Here is a 14956-nt window from a genome sequence, read left to right as displayed (position 1 = left end):
ATTCTGGGTCAGTGTGGCCGTGTGGTCACCTTGCTGAGAACTGGTGACCCCTTATTCCTGCTCAGCCTGCCACTGACAGCCAGACAGAATTTTCAAATGTCATTTCCCCCACTATGATTACATCGCATTACAATTTGATTATTATAGAAAGTCAAACAGTACAGGAATACACATGCTTATTCTTGAAAACTTATTACTGTTAAAGTTTTGACATATACCTTGGGAGAACTTTTTGACATATAAACCTGCATTTGTATCGTTTTACACAAATAGGATCATGCTATACATGTGCTTGTAAGGCTTTTTCCCCCCAACCCCTTAATTCATGTTAAGGACAGCTTTACATGTCAGTAACATAAAGATCGAATTCATTCACTTTCATGGCCTGCCGGGATCCAACTTTGTGGATATCTTTGGTTCATTTGAATCAGTCCCTGGCTAATGGACATTTAGGTTGGTTCCAATTTTTAATAATTCTAAGAAACACAGCAGTGAACATCACTGGGGACGTGCATGGGTAAAATTCATGTCCCAGACTTGTAGTTGCAAGTTTAAAAGGAACGTTAGAATCTTAAGCCAGATTGCCCTCCAAAAGTGTTCTAGCTTGGAACACACCTGCAGCAGGAGATCCCCATTGCCCCATTCATTTGCCACCCAAGGACCTGAAGACTAGACAGGGTCTGTACTCAGAGAGCAGATTCAGGGAGGAGGTGACCCTGATTGTAGGATGACTGAGTCCTAGATTTCTCTTGAGGGGACAACTTCTAGGCTCAGGAAAGGGAGGGGGAGCACATGAGACCATTTCATTCATATATCATGTTCCTGAGTTTCCGTGTGTGGGGCTCTGCCCCATCCCAGGCAAAAATTACTCAGAATTACTCAGGATATGATTTTAATGAGAATCAATCTTAATAAGCCAAAGACAAGTTTGTGTATCTATCTATCATCTATCTAATCTATATCTAATCTATGTATCTATATGTTTCCTATTGCTGCTATAACAAATTATATAAGCTTATCTATCATCTCTCTCTCTCTCTCTCTCTAACCTATATTGGTTTTCTATTGTTACTATAACAAATCACATAAGCTTAGTAGCTTAAAACAACACAAATTTGTTATCTGACAGTTTTGAATGGTGGAAGACCTGAATCGAGGGCTCTGTAGAGCTCTGTTCTGTCTGGAGGCTCAAGGAACCGGTTTCCTTGCCTTTTCCACCTTCTGCCGGTGCCCACATTCCTTGGCTGATGGTCCTCTCCCATCTTCAAGCCAGCTCTGTAACACCTTCACATCCCTCTCTGACTCGGCCCTCCGCTGTCATCAACATGCCTCCTTCTCTCACTCTCCTGCCTCCCTCTTTCATTTATCAGGATTCTGTGATTACATTGGGCACACTGGGTAATCTGGGATCATCTCCCAGTCTCAAGATTGTAGCTTAATCACATCTGCAGAGTCCCTTTTGCCTGATAACATATGTTCACAAATTCTGAGGATTAGGATGAGGACATCTTAGTGTGATGAGCTGTGATTCAGCTGATCACATCATCTATCCAATCATCAATCTGTCCATCCATCCATCCATCCACCTACCTACCTACCTACCTACCTATCTGTACGGCTGTTCCCCTGACCCCTCACCACCCTCCCTTAATCTCCTGGTTCCTTGTGATCTTTGATGATATTGATACTGAATTCACTATAAGAGCTCCTGACCCATTGAATGTGCTTAGTAACTACTGGTTGAATGAACAAATGAATAATACTTAAGAGAGTTTAAAATTTGAATTATTCATTCTCTTTATTACTGAAAACAAAACAACAAAAGCAACATTCTTACTTCCAGAACAGTGTTTTTTTTTAACCAAGGTTCTGCAAAAATTTTATTTGAATTTAATTTTTTATTATATCTTTCAAGTATCAAACAGCTAGTAAAAATACTACCTCCACTCAAGCATCCCAAATGTTTTTTGTCAACCAAAATTATCTTGATCATATGAGCTGTAAATGCTTTAAATTAAACTTATAAAATCAGATCATAATAATATCACTGTTACTCTTTTGTTTTTTGAGAAGAGATTCCACTGCCGAATTAAAAAAAAAGCGAAAACCACTTCCCTGGGACAGGGTTGGTCTGTTTGCTCCAGGCCAATGTTCTTGTGTGTGGGCTTACAGGTCACTAGGTTAGTTCCCCCAGTCCTGTGAGTCTGTTCATTTCACTGCTCACTTACTTGTGTGTCATTTAGTTATTCAATAAATTCCAGCAGGACTGCAACCTTCAGTATGCAAACCTGGGTCTGTTCTGTTTACCCATAGCTCTCCAGCACAGGGCTGGCTCATTGTAGGTGCTTATGAAATATTTGCTCAATGGATGAAACGCTCACTGCCTCTACATGAAGTCCCGTGATGGACATGAGGGTGTAAGCATGAATAAGAAGCTCTCTCAGCCCTTAAGATGTCCACTGGCTGGCCCAGGAGGAAGACATAACGTTGGTCCACTACCATGTAATACACTAAACGCTGACTGGGAAGGTCTGAGCAGGGATGGGTAGAGTCAGTGTTGCTATCAAACAGAACTTGCCATAATGTGAGCGAGGCACAGAATTCACTGTCTATGTGGAATTAGTCTTAAAACCATGCAACATTGACCTTGGGAGGTGCCTTAGATACCCAGTGGGAGTGAGGTGACTCTTGGGATTCCCCTTATCCCTGTTCCCCAATAGAAATATATTTCCTGTTAATTCATGATCGCTATAAAAATGCAAAAAAAGTAGCAAGTGAAATCCACCTGCCCCTCCCACCTCCAACCCACAAGAATAGTAATTGTGAGAAGTATACATCCTATAGGATTTTGTGCTTCATAAATACTTACATACATATATATGTAAAACATATATATAATGCAATCCATGTACATAATTGTACTTATATACATGAATTGGTTTATATTATGTATACTGTTTTATAAATGGCATTTCCCTCTTTATAAAATCTTTTCCTGGAAAGACATAGAAATCAACATTATCGGTTTTTTTTTATTGACAGAGTCTTGCTCTGTTGACCATGCTGAGGCTGGAGTGCAGTGGTGAAATCACTGCAGCCTCAACTTCCCAGCTCAGGTGATCCTCCCACCTCAACCTCCCAAATAGCTGGGACCACAGGCATGTGCCACCAGGCCTAGCTATTTTTTAAATTTTTGTAGAGAAGGGGTCTTGCTATGTTGCTCAGGCTGGTCTCAAACTCCTGGACTCAAGCAATCCTCCTGCCTCAGCCTCCCAAGTAGGGGGGACTACAGGCATGTGCCACCGCACCTGCCCTTACACCGTCCTCTTTAAAGACGTTTCATTTTATGATGACGTTTCATTTTATGAGTGAACAGGACTTTTGTTAACTAGCCTCCTGTTGATGGAATTGTAGATTATTTTTCTCTTTTGGTTGCTATCATAAGCTATACTGCAATGTTCTCGGACATGTATCTTTGCGTACTTATCCTTATGATACATTTTCAGAATAGGAATCATTGCATCCAAAGGTGGATACATTTAAAATTGTGGAACATATTTTGGGAGTTAGTTTTCCAGGAAAGCTGTACCCAATTAAACTCGCCAAGGGGGTGTAAGCTCTTTTCCTAGTAGACGTGACATTCTTCACCAGGCATTGTCGTTCTTTTTAGTCTCAGCTAATTGGATTGAGGGAAACCCATCTGTTGTTTTAATTCACCCTTTTTATTATTAGTAGTGAGGTTGAGCATCTTTTCACATGCTCAGTGTCTGGCAGAGTTCAAAGGCAGATCAGAGAGGCAGAAAGACGTATTTTGAGTCTAGTGCACCAGGCAGGTTCCCTTAATCAATAATGGGCTAAATGGCTTGGCTGATTGCACACAGATAGCTTGTAGAATCAATCACGTTTACAAGGTTCACCTTTTCTCATATTTTGCTCATGTGTAGCTCAAGTCTCTGCCACTGGGGTCATTGCCAGCTGATCTCTCCAGACATCATGTCCCTTTAAACCTCCAGATACACCCCCCTGTATGTGAACCCAAGCACTAATAAATCACCTACATGTGGTTTAAATGTGTCAGGGGTAGGACAGCCTGAATCTCAAGGCCCAGCTTCACCATTTTTCAGCTGTGGGCCTCTGGGGAAGTTACTTAACCTCTCTGAGCCTCGGTTTCCTTTTTTATAAAATGGTTGTGAAGAGCGGTACCTGCTTCTTAGGCTTGTTGTGAGGATAAAATAACATTAATGTAAGTGAGGGCTTAGTATAGTGCCCACCATGTAGGAACTGAACAATTTGTATCAGATATCAGTGGTCAAACGTGAAGTTCTTTGAGCTGACTCCAAATAGCACAGGCTTGTTTTCCTGGGACAAGTATATTCAGGACTACTGACTCCCTGGTATGGTAGAAAGATTTGCATTTGAGTCCTAAATCCTCCACTCACTCTTGGGAAAGTTCCCTCACTTCTCTGGGCCTGATCCTTCATTTGTAGAATCAGTGGCATTCAGATTGTGGCTGCCATTCACAATCACACATCCTCCTGGATCAAAACCCGGAACAGCCACCTCAGGACCGAAGCTCCAGGAACCAGGCTGCTGCTGGGGGCTTCTGATCAGCTTTGCAGGAAAAAGCCTTTGCAAGCTGCTTTCCTGCAGGGCCTCCCTGGAGGCCCCTCCTGCTTACAAACCAGCAAAGGGCAGGTCTTTTCGGATGGGGCTTCCTGTTTTCCCTCTTCTCGCGCAAGGAAGCAGAGGTGAACGTGATTACATGAGTGGTTAGGCTGCGTCCTTCACAACCCTGGGGTCCTCACCCTGCCTGCAACGTGGAAGCCACTTTTCCACCTTCCCTCCTGTTAGGCATCACCGAGTCTACCCAAGTTGACCAGCAGATGCTCATCCAAGTGTGAGTATGCCTTTTCTCGACACTTGCCAGCCCTGGGTGTTGGCAGTCTTCTCTGTTTGCCAAACTGATAGCTGTAGTTTATCCTTTTTTTAAATTTGCATTTCCCTGATGACTTGCAAGGCTCCACATCTTTTCACATGGGGTGTTTGCATTTTATCTCCTGTGACTTGTTGATTTCTATCTGCTGCCGACTTTCCTAGTAGATTTTTTAAGTATTTTTTTTCTTGTTGCTTTCCAGGAACTTTTTACATACACTGGATAGTAACACTTTATCACTTGTTGCAAACATTTCCTCTCAGTTGAGGAAAAAGCTCTTATGACATTTTTTATAGTGTCTTTTGTCATACAAAAGTTTTAAGTTCTGATGTAATCAACTCAGCTTTCTTCCGTGATGGCTTCTGGATTTTAATTTGTTTGGAGAGACGTTCCCCACTACCATTTATTTCTTACTGACCTTGTTCTCATTAAACCCTAATATAGGCTTCTATCCACCCAGGGAAATTCCTTTGGACTTCTCATCATAAAGACCTGCTCCCCTTCCTGGGAGATTTGCATATCTCATTTCCTCTCTGACATTCACTGACTGTTCCTTTAAAACTGAGTTCTGGCCGGGTGCAGTGGCTCACGCCTGTAATCCCAGCTCTTTGGGAGGCCAAGGTGGGCAGATAACAAGGTCAGGGGATCGAGACCATCCTGGCCAACAAGGTGAAACCCATCTCTACTAAAAATACAAAAATTAGCTGGGCGTGGTGGCGCATGCCTGTAATCCCAGCTACTCCGGAGGCTGAGGCAGGAGAATTGCTTGGACCTGGGAGGCGGAGTTGCAGTGAGCCAAGATTGCACCACTGAACTCCCACCTGGCGATAGAGCTAGATTCTATCTCAAACAACAACAGAAAAAACAAAAAACTCAAACTGAGCTCCCATACTTCCTCCTCCAGGAAGCCTCTCCTCAGCCCACTGCCCCTCCAGTTCTCTAGTTACTGCTCTGTCTCCTGAGGCTGTTTGCCCCATCTTGAGTGGACTGTAGGCTGCGCATTGGTTGGAAAGCAGCCTTGTGTGTTTGTTTTTGGGGTACTTCCTATGGGCTGAATGTTTTACAGGCCTTACTTCATTTCGTCCTCACTGTCTTCTGTATACTATCCCACCATCACCCTGATTTTATAGGCCACACATAAGAGGACAGACCTAGGCCCAGACAGTGTGACTCCAGGGCCTTGGTCCTCAGCCGCTGTAGTCAATGTTTTCTGTTGCAGCAATAACAAATGGCCACAAATTTGGCGGCTGAAACAATACAGATGTATTATCTTAGAGTTCCGGAGGTCAGGAGTCCAATATGGATCTTACTGGTCTAAAATCAAGGTGTGGGCAGGGCTGTGATCCTTTCTGGGGGCTCTCGGGGACAATCGACTTTCTAGCTTCAAGAAGCCAAGCTGCCTTCCTTAAGCTGTGGCCCGCCTGCATCTGCAAAGCCAAGAGTGGCTGGCTGAGTCCTTCTCATGCTACCATCTCTCTGATTTTCACTCTTCTGCCTCCCTCTTCCCCATTTAAGGACCCTGTGATTTCACTGGGCCCACTTAGGCAATCCAGTATCATCTCCCCAAAGTCAGCTGATTAGCAACTGTAATTCCATCTGCAACCTTTATTCCACCTTTGCCATGTAAGGTACACATTTACCGATTCCAGGGAGGTGTGGGTAGTGGTGGCGGGGGGGGGCGTTATTCTGCCTACCCGAAGCCTCTCTTCCATATTGCTTTTCTAAACTTCAATCACCTGCTTCCACCCCCAGGTGTCATCCTGCCTCCCTCCCTCCAACCTGGGGTTTAGATCACCTGGAGTGATCTAAGGGCCTTGGATTTGCCTGGAGGGCTTGCGCAAACCCAGGCTGCTGCACCCCACCCCCAGAGTTTCTATTCTGTAGTTCTGGGGCGAGGGCTGAAAATGTGCGTTCCTAACAGGCTCCCAGGTGATGCTGATCCTGAAGGTCTGGGGCCCACACTTTGAGAACCACTGCGTTAAATTTATTAATCCTTCAAATATTTATTAATATCTGTTCTGTTTGGGGAGCTGGGCTCACACAATGATAACTAAGAATGTCTCTGGTCTCAAAGAGTTCCCAGTCTAAAGGAGAAAACAAATAGGCCATGACTGTGGAGGGTGGTAACTGCCAGGACATCAGTGAGCCCAACACCCACCTGTAGGAGGACTGCAGCAAAGGCTTCGTGAAGGAGGTGATGCCTGAGCTGAGTCCCAAAGTAGGCACCGAGCAGGCCAAGGATGGGAAGGAGAAGGGTGTCCCTGGCAGTAGCTGCCAAGTGGGCAAAACTCCAGGGCAAGAGGGAGCCTGGTGCCTCTGAGAGGTACACGTAGCTCACACTGGCTGGAGCACAGAGTGGGACAGAGGAGAGATGGGACTGGAGTTTGCTTTCAAGCCCTGAGCCCAGCTCCAACCCCAGGGCCTGGAGACCTGATGGTGGGATGACAATCTGGCTCGTAAACCCTTGAGTGTGCAGTGGAAGAGTGAGCAATGAGGGCCTCCCTGTGAAGATGCGAGCAGCAAAGATAGAGATAATGAGGCTGTGCCTCGCCCCTAGGCCAGCCTAAGAGGAGGAGTAACCACGGCAACCAGCCTGAGGCTCTTTCTGCTGGTCTTTTCTGAAGGCATTAAAGACCAGATGTTCTTAATCTGGGGCTCAAGGATGGAGCTTCAAAGATCCGAGAGCCACTAAAATTATTTGCTAAATGTTGCGCATCTGTGTGTGTGTGCAGTTTTCCAGAGAGAGGATCCACAACTTTCATAAGATTTTAAAAAGCTGTCCCCACTGTGCCGCTCCCCACCCAAAACCAGCCTGGAAGATGTTATAGATCAGGAGCTGTCCTCTCTGGTGCCTACAGGGGTTAAGTGGGACCTTCAGGGAGTCATGTGGCTGCGGAGATGAGCTCGGTCGTGGAGACCCCAACCCAGGTGGTGCTGAAGGAATTAAGAAACAGACACAAAGATAGTGTGCAAAATGAGAAACAGAATGGGACACCGGGGGACTGACAGCCTTTCCCAGCTGAAGGCCCAGAGCAGGCTCTGTCCCATGTATTTATTTATTGTGAACAAGTGGTTATTTTTAATAAGCAGGCGTTCAGTGTTTATTCATAGCATAGACTAACCAGGCAGATAGTGCCTGTTCACTACCAAAATGAAAATAAGCTGGAAAGCACTCTCTGCGAGTCAGCAATGGGCACAAGGTCATGTACCCTGTGTTTTGGGAACTAGTTTAACTAGTACACGACCGGTATATATTGCTCGCTATTGTATAATGCCCTGAGCAGTTTTCTGCCTGGGGACGGCTTGGTGTTCCTTGCCATCGTTTCTCAGTAAACAATATACAGTCCTTCACACACACGTCAAGACCTTTTCCCAGTACGTGGCAGAGTGTAACATCTAGGGCATGGTGAGGATTGTGGTGGAACTGAGGTATGAATGGGAAAACCAAGCTCTGTAAAATATTTTAAGGTTTCTTCTGAGCCAATGTAAGTGACCGTGGCCTGGGAACACAGTCTCAAGAGGTCCTGAGAAGGTGTGTCCTTGGCAGTTAGTTTAGAGTTTGGTTTTACGCAATTTAGGGGAGACGGGAGTTCCAGGCAAAGACATAACTCAATGCAGGGAAGCTGTATAGTGGTTTGGCTGAAAAGTGGGATATCTTGAAGCCGGGCTTATAGGTTATAGGTGGATTTACAGATTCTTTAATTTGCAGTTGGTTAGAGTAAAGCTTTGTCTAAAAGTTTAAAGTCAGCAGAAAGGAATGTTTCAGAGAAGGAAGTCCGTTAACCAATATCCTGGGTCAGAGTTACTTGTAGGGATGTGTGAGTTTACCTTTGTCTGGCATGGCAATAGGTTCTGTCTCTCGCTGTCACCCAGGCTGGAGTGTAGTGGTGAAATCTCAGCTCACGGCAACCTCCACCTCCCGGGTTCAAGCGATTCTCCTGCCTCAGCCTCCTGAGTAGCTAGGACTACACCATCACACCTGGCTAGTTTTTGTATTTTTGGTAGAGATGAGGTTTCACCATGTTGGCCAGGCTGGTCTCAAACTCCTGACCTCAAGTGATCCACCTGCCTCAGCCTCCCAAAGTGCTGGAATTACAGGTGTGAGCCACCATGCCTGGCCATTGTGATGTCCATTTTAACATTAATGCTGGTCAGATGCTGTGCCTAAATACAAAAGGGAGGAGAGTATGATGAGGTGTGTCCAACCTCCCATCCCATCATGGCCACCAATGCGGTTTTGCAGATTTCCCTGGGATTCTGCAAAAGCGATTGGGTCTGTTCAATTGGCTGGGGGGCTTAGGACTTTATTTTTGGTTTACAGAGGACACTGAGCCTATTTAAAACTTTTTTTTCTTTTTTTGAGACAGAGTCTCACTGTTTTACCTAAGCTGGAGTACAGTAAGACAATCATAGCTCACTGCATCCTCAAACTCCTGGGCTCAAGCAATCTTCCTGCCTAGGCCTCTTGAATGACTAGGATCCAGTTATGCACCACCACACCCAGCTGATTTTTTTTTTTTTTTTTTTTTTTTTTTTTTTTTTTCTTTTTTTTTTTTTTTGTTTTTTTTTTTTTTTTTTTTTTTTTTTTTTTTGTAGAGATAAGGTGTTGCTGTATTGCCCAGGCTGATTTTCAACTCCTGGGCTCAGATGATCCTCCTGTCTTGGCCTCCCAAAATCCTGGGATTACAGGCATGAGTCACTGTGTCTGGTCTAAAACTTTTAATATGATCAAATTAACAACATTAATACTTAATGTTATTTTAATAAAAACAACATTTTATTTAACCCAATATGTCCAGAATATTTTCACATGTAATCAATATAAAACATGAATGAAATAGTTTACATTTTCAAATATGAAGTCTTCAAAATCCAGTGTGTATTTTACATTTCCCCAATAGGATGCTAAATTTTCATCAGAAATCCTTAATGTGTATTTAGATTTCATACAATTTACAGTTGGTAAAGTAGATTTGTGTATCCAAGTTGTTCTAAACATATTTACACCTTTTCCAGTAACTGAAACAAGTACCTAGTTTTAAATTTAAATTAGCTAAAATAAAGTTGGCTGAGCATGGTGGCTCACGCCTGCAATCCCAGCACTTTGGGAGGCCAAGGCAGGCAGATCACCTGAGGTTGGGAGTTCGAGACAGCCTGGCCATCATGGAGAAACCCTGTCTGTACTAAAAATACAAAAATTAGCCAGGTGTGATGGTACATGCTTGTAATCCCAGCTACTCGGGAGGCTGAGCCCTTCCCATGCTACCATCTCTCTGGTTTTCACTCTTCTGCCCTGAGGCAACAGAGGCAACAGAGAGAATCGCTTGAATCTGAGAGGTGGAAGTTGCAGTGAGCCAAGATTACACCCCTGCACTCCAGCCTGGGCAAAAGAATGAGACTCTCTCAAGATGAGATAAAAGAAAAGAAAAAGAAAAAGAAAGGAAGGAAGAAAGAAAGAGAGAGAAAGAAAGAAAAAAGAAAGAGAAATGGAGGGAGGAAGGAAGGAAGAAAGAAAAGAAAGAGTGAGTGAGTGAGTTAAAAATGTAGCTCCTCATTCATACTAAATACCATATTTCAAGGGCTCAGGTGGCTAGTGGCTACCATACTGGGCAGTACAAATCAAGATGATAATCTAAGTGACTCAGGAAGGGACACACAAGGGTCTATAACCTTGTTGGAAGGAAGGATGAGGGCAAGCCTAAACAACTTGAAGATCTTCAAAGCTTCTCTGGCAAGTACCACTGGGCCACGCTGCTGGCTGGAGCCCATTTTCAGAGGCAGCCACCACTTGGCTTCAGCCAATTGTCACTTATAGAGAGACCCAAGATTATCATCTCCACTGATTATTTTTTCCTGAGAGAAATTGGAACTAGAGGATTTAAAAATGTGAGACCTCCTCATTTTCAGATGATGGCAAGCTATTTAAAAGGTGTGAAAATCCAGTGTGTGTGCTGGGGATGTGGTGGAACGGATGCAGTTTGCTATCTCAGAGGGAGATTGGTAGATCCTGATCTTCTGTTGGGAATATTTGTCATCTCGGAGTTCATGAGCAGTACCTTAATCTCCCCCAGCCATCTCAGAAATGCAGGCTGCCCCTCCCAGAAGTGCTATGTGAGAATTTTGATGCAATCCATCAGTTCCCACCCAACTCTTGAAATCTGTGTCATTCCCTGAACCTCAGCAACATGATGATACTCCTGGCTTCCCAACCCTGGTTGCACAACGGAATCAACAGTACTGTGCCCAGGTCCCATTCCCAGCAGTTTCAGTGTCATCGGTCTGGCTGGGACATTGCTTGGGCATAACTGGCTGGCAAAGCTCCCTGGGGCACTCCAGCCCATGGGCAGGGTGGAGAAGCACACGTCTCTGGGCCTGGCCTTCTTGGGCCCAGCATGGGTCCTCTGTTCTTCTGATTTGTGCCACCTGGAACAGCCGAAGAGGGCACCCATAGCTCTGCCTTTCCCTGTCTCCCAGCCCAGCCTCCCGTGTGATTCAGGAAGCTAAATTACATTAATTACATTTCAGAATGTTTTATTCTTGTTGTCTATAACACAAAATAGCCATGCTTGTGACTCTCATAACCTGCAGATCAGCTCTAGCAAAATTGTTATGTGAAAGAGATATGGCGAGCATCATTCAACAATTCAAAGGATGGTCACATTGGCCAGAATGAGCCAGTCTTCTTTGTCTTCACGAGAAAGTTGTAGCCACGGAGGGATTTTAGGAGCTCAGTTAAGATGATGCACAAAAATGTAAAGGTCAGATTTGCCTTTTATAACATCTCATTCCCACCCATCCCAACTCTGTCCCCACAGACAGAGCAACCTTCATAGATGCGAGTGTTGCTGTGTCCTGATGTTCAGGTTGTGCACTGCATAAGAGTGTTACACTCAGAGAGGTACCATTTACATCATTGTCATGTACTAAGTTATGTGAGTTACATGGGTGGGCATGAAGAATCCAAACCTCCTGGCAAGTCCTGAGGCAACAGAGGAGAGACCCTCTTCATAGGCACACATGGCTATGTACATATTCCTGAGTGACTGCACCCACAGTTCCCTGGCATACCCATATGCACATGGCTGTGCCCTGAGATTGCCTTTCAATCTCTGCTCTAAGGGGCCCAATTCCTAACTCTCATTGATTCCTGACTCAGGACCGGATGTGTCACTTTATCTGGGGGTTGGAGATAGCGTGGAACATAGAGTGTGCACACAGCCAGTGGCATGTGCACCTGGCACCAGGGAATGTGTGTGAGCAGCAGAGTGGGCTCACCGCTCCTCTGGCAGAGCTGCTGGGGTTGTGCAATAGCGTGCTGTCCCTGTTCACTATTACCGTGTGACAAATGATCCCCAAACCCAGCAGTTATCATTTCCTGAGGTGACGTCGTGTACTCCTGCTCCTGTGTCTGAAGGAGGCTGGGGATTAGCTGCTCTACCCTAGGCTCTGCTGGGCGGCTCCATTTGTAGCCGTGGGTCCGGCTGAACTTATTCCTCCCCTGCTGACCGGGCTATGGTCTGTGCCATATGTGTTCATTCTGGGACCTAGGCAGCATCTGTCCAGGGACAGTTCTTCTCACGGTGTTGATAGAGGTATGAGAGGGCCACCTCACCACCTGGCCACACTGCATACCTGGGCTTGCCCAGAGCCAAAGGCACATGGCATCCCACACAGCCACTCCCCTATGGTGGCCAGCTCTCTCACCACCTCTCTCCCTCCTTTCTCTTCACCCCCAGCATCTCATCTTCCCCCAGACTCCCCGCTCAGCAAAGTAAAGCTTGGCACTGCCCAGCCGCGGCTGTCTGTTGCTCCTCCAGCACACCCCTGGGGATGATCTCAGTCCATCACACCACAACATATCGTTACCCAACAATAATTTTGAGGCAAAGGACGTGTTCAAAAGAGTGCAGCCACCCTGTGGCTCAGGTGCTAGGGATAGGAGGAGTTCAGCTGATCAGAGGCAGAGCTGCAGCCACATCCGGCCGGTGGTATTCCCTCACCAATCACAGGCTGCATCCAGCCAGCGAAAGAAAAGAAAACATTCACAATGGAGGAAAGACAGTTGTACAGGCAGCTTATTGCACAGTGGTTGAGAACAGGGACTACAGAGCCAGACTTCCTGGGGTCAACTCCAGTCTTGCCATTTACTCGTCAGGTAACCTTGCAGAAGTCACTTTATCGCTGTACCTCTGTTTTCCCATCTGTAAAATGGGATAATAATAAGTTGTGAAGAGTAAATGAGTTAATCCATGCTAAGCAGTGTTTCTCTGCCAGGGTGATGGTGTTCCCCAGGGAACATCTGGCAATGTCTGGAGACATGTGTCATTGTTAAAACTGAGAGGGATGCTTTGGCATCTAGTGGGTAGAGGCCAGTGATGCTGCTAAACTTGCTGCAATACACAGGACAGCTCCCCTTCACAGCCAAGAATCAGCCACCTGAAATGCTGTTAGTGCTGAGCCTGGGGAACTTTAATGCGGTGTTCCGAGTACTGCCTTGCACCTAGTCAGTGTTAATGCCTATTGGTTAGAATAGTCAATGCCAGCTTACTCCAGGGCCTGTGTTGGAGTCACTTGTCCCTCTGGCCACAGAATCTGAGCTTGTGACTAAAGCCTTTTCCTTCATTCACTGTAGCCGATAATATTTATGATGAGGATAATGTGATGCTGCTGCTGATGATAATAAGTACTGTTATTATAACAATTCCCATTTCTTGTTCAGATTTTGGGCTTTTTTGAGACAGAGTTTCGCTGTTGTTGCCCAGGCTGGAGTGCAATGGCTTGATCCCAGCTTACCACAACCTCTGCCTCCTGAGTTCAAGCCATTCTCCTGTCTCAGCCTCCTGAGTAGCTGGGATTACAGGCACCTGCCACCACGCCAGGCGAATTTTGTATTTTCAGTAGAGACGGGGTTTTCCCATGTTGGTCAGGCTGGTCTCGAACTCCCAACCTCAGGTGATCCGCCCGCCTCAGCTTCCCATAGTGCTGTGATTACAGGCGTGAGCCACCACACCGGGCCAACGCCAGATATTTTGTCAGACATCTTCTTTACATTTCCTATGATCCTCACAGTGAGGATAGCTCTGATTGGCCCCCACTTTGCAGAGGAAACTGAAGCTCAGAGAGGTGAAACATCTCACCCAAGATGCCACGGTGTCCGGACGGACAGAGCTCAGCCTGTTAAACTCTGCAATGCCACACATGGAGCCACACCCTCTGCTGTCAGAGTTTCATCAGAGTCAGAGTGGTGAAGTCAAGGGCAGGCTCTCTCAATGGAATCGAGGGCTGCCCCCAAAGCCCTAACTGCCACTTTTGGGGGAAGTCCTTGGCTGGGTTGCTGAAGCCAGGCCACCTCCCCGCCCCAGCAGGTCTAGGCTGAGCTCACCTGCTTTGGCTGCTGGAGAGGAGGCTTGGCCACGCCTCCACCCGTTCATCCCGATGGCCCGCATTCTTGCTCCCTCAGTCATGCTGGCTTTCGGTTTCGCAGGTTCTGGCTTCTGTGGCTGTCAGCCTTGTATGGGTTTCTGTAGCCCTGCCCTTTGGCAAATGCCTTTGCTCTGCTGTCATATGATTCTCAGTGCCTGCTGTGACCTCAGGGACAACGATCTCACTAAGATCGTCTTGCAAAGCCCCCTTCTCTTCTCCTGTTTTCCCATTTTACAAATTTGGAAACTGAGGTCCATAGAGGAAAAGGGACATGTCCACAGCTGCACAGAGCGTGAGTCGGGGAGCTTGGACTGAGCTGAGGACATCTAGGCCCTGCCTCATCTTCTAAGACACCTAGAAATTAGGGAAATGGGGGGAAGTTCATGTGTGTGGAGAGAAGGGCTTTGCATTCAGGAAGACTCTAAGCCACTCTGAGGGCTCTGGCCTTTTGACTCACTGGGGGGAATATATTTCTTCCATGGTCTGTGCTTGCAAGCCCCTGACCACTCCCTGCAGGACAGGAACTAGAGGCCACTGACTGGCTGGGCAGTCTTGGGTGAGTCACTTGCCCTGTCTGAATCTTAGATAGGAAGAGCCCAG

The 14956-nt window shown here is 46.1% G+C and overlaps 1 protein-coding gene across 2 annotated transcripts in view; it reads left to right on the top strand.

Annotated features, from left to right (window-relative positions):
• Positions 1-14956, top strand: part of ARHGAP40 (Rho GTPase activating protein 40) — a 46106-nt gene that overhangs the window by 696 nt on the left and 30454 nt on the right. The gene's annotated exons all lie outside the window — the stretch shown is intronic.

The sequence above is a fragment of the Cebus imitator genome, unplaced genomic scaffold (assembly GCF_001604975.1).
Source record: "Cebus imitator isolate Cc_AM_T3 unplaced genomic scaffold, Cebus_imitator-1.0 Scaffold18, whole genome shotgun sequence".
Taxonomy (NCBI): domain Eukaryota; kingdom Metazoa; phylum Chordata; class Mammalia; order Primates; family Cebidae; genus Cebus; species Cebus imitator.
The sequence above is the reverse complement of the archived record's forward strand: the minus strand, read 5'-3'. Positions and strand labels throughout refer to the sequence as shown.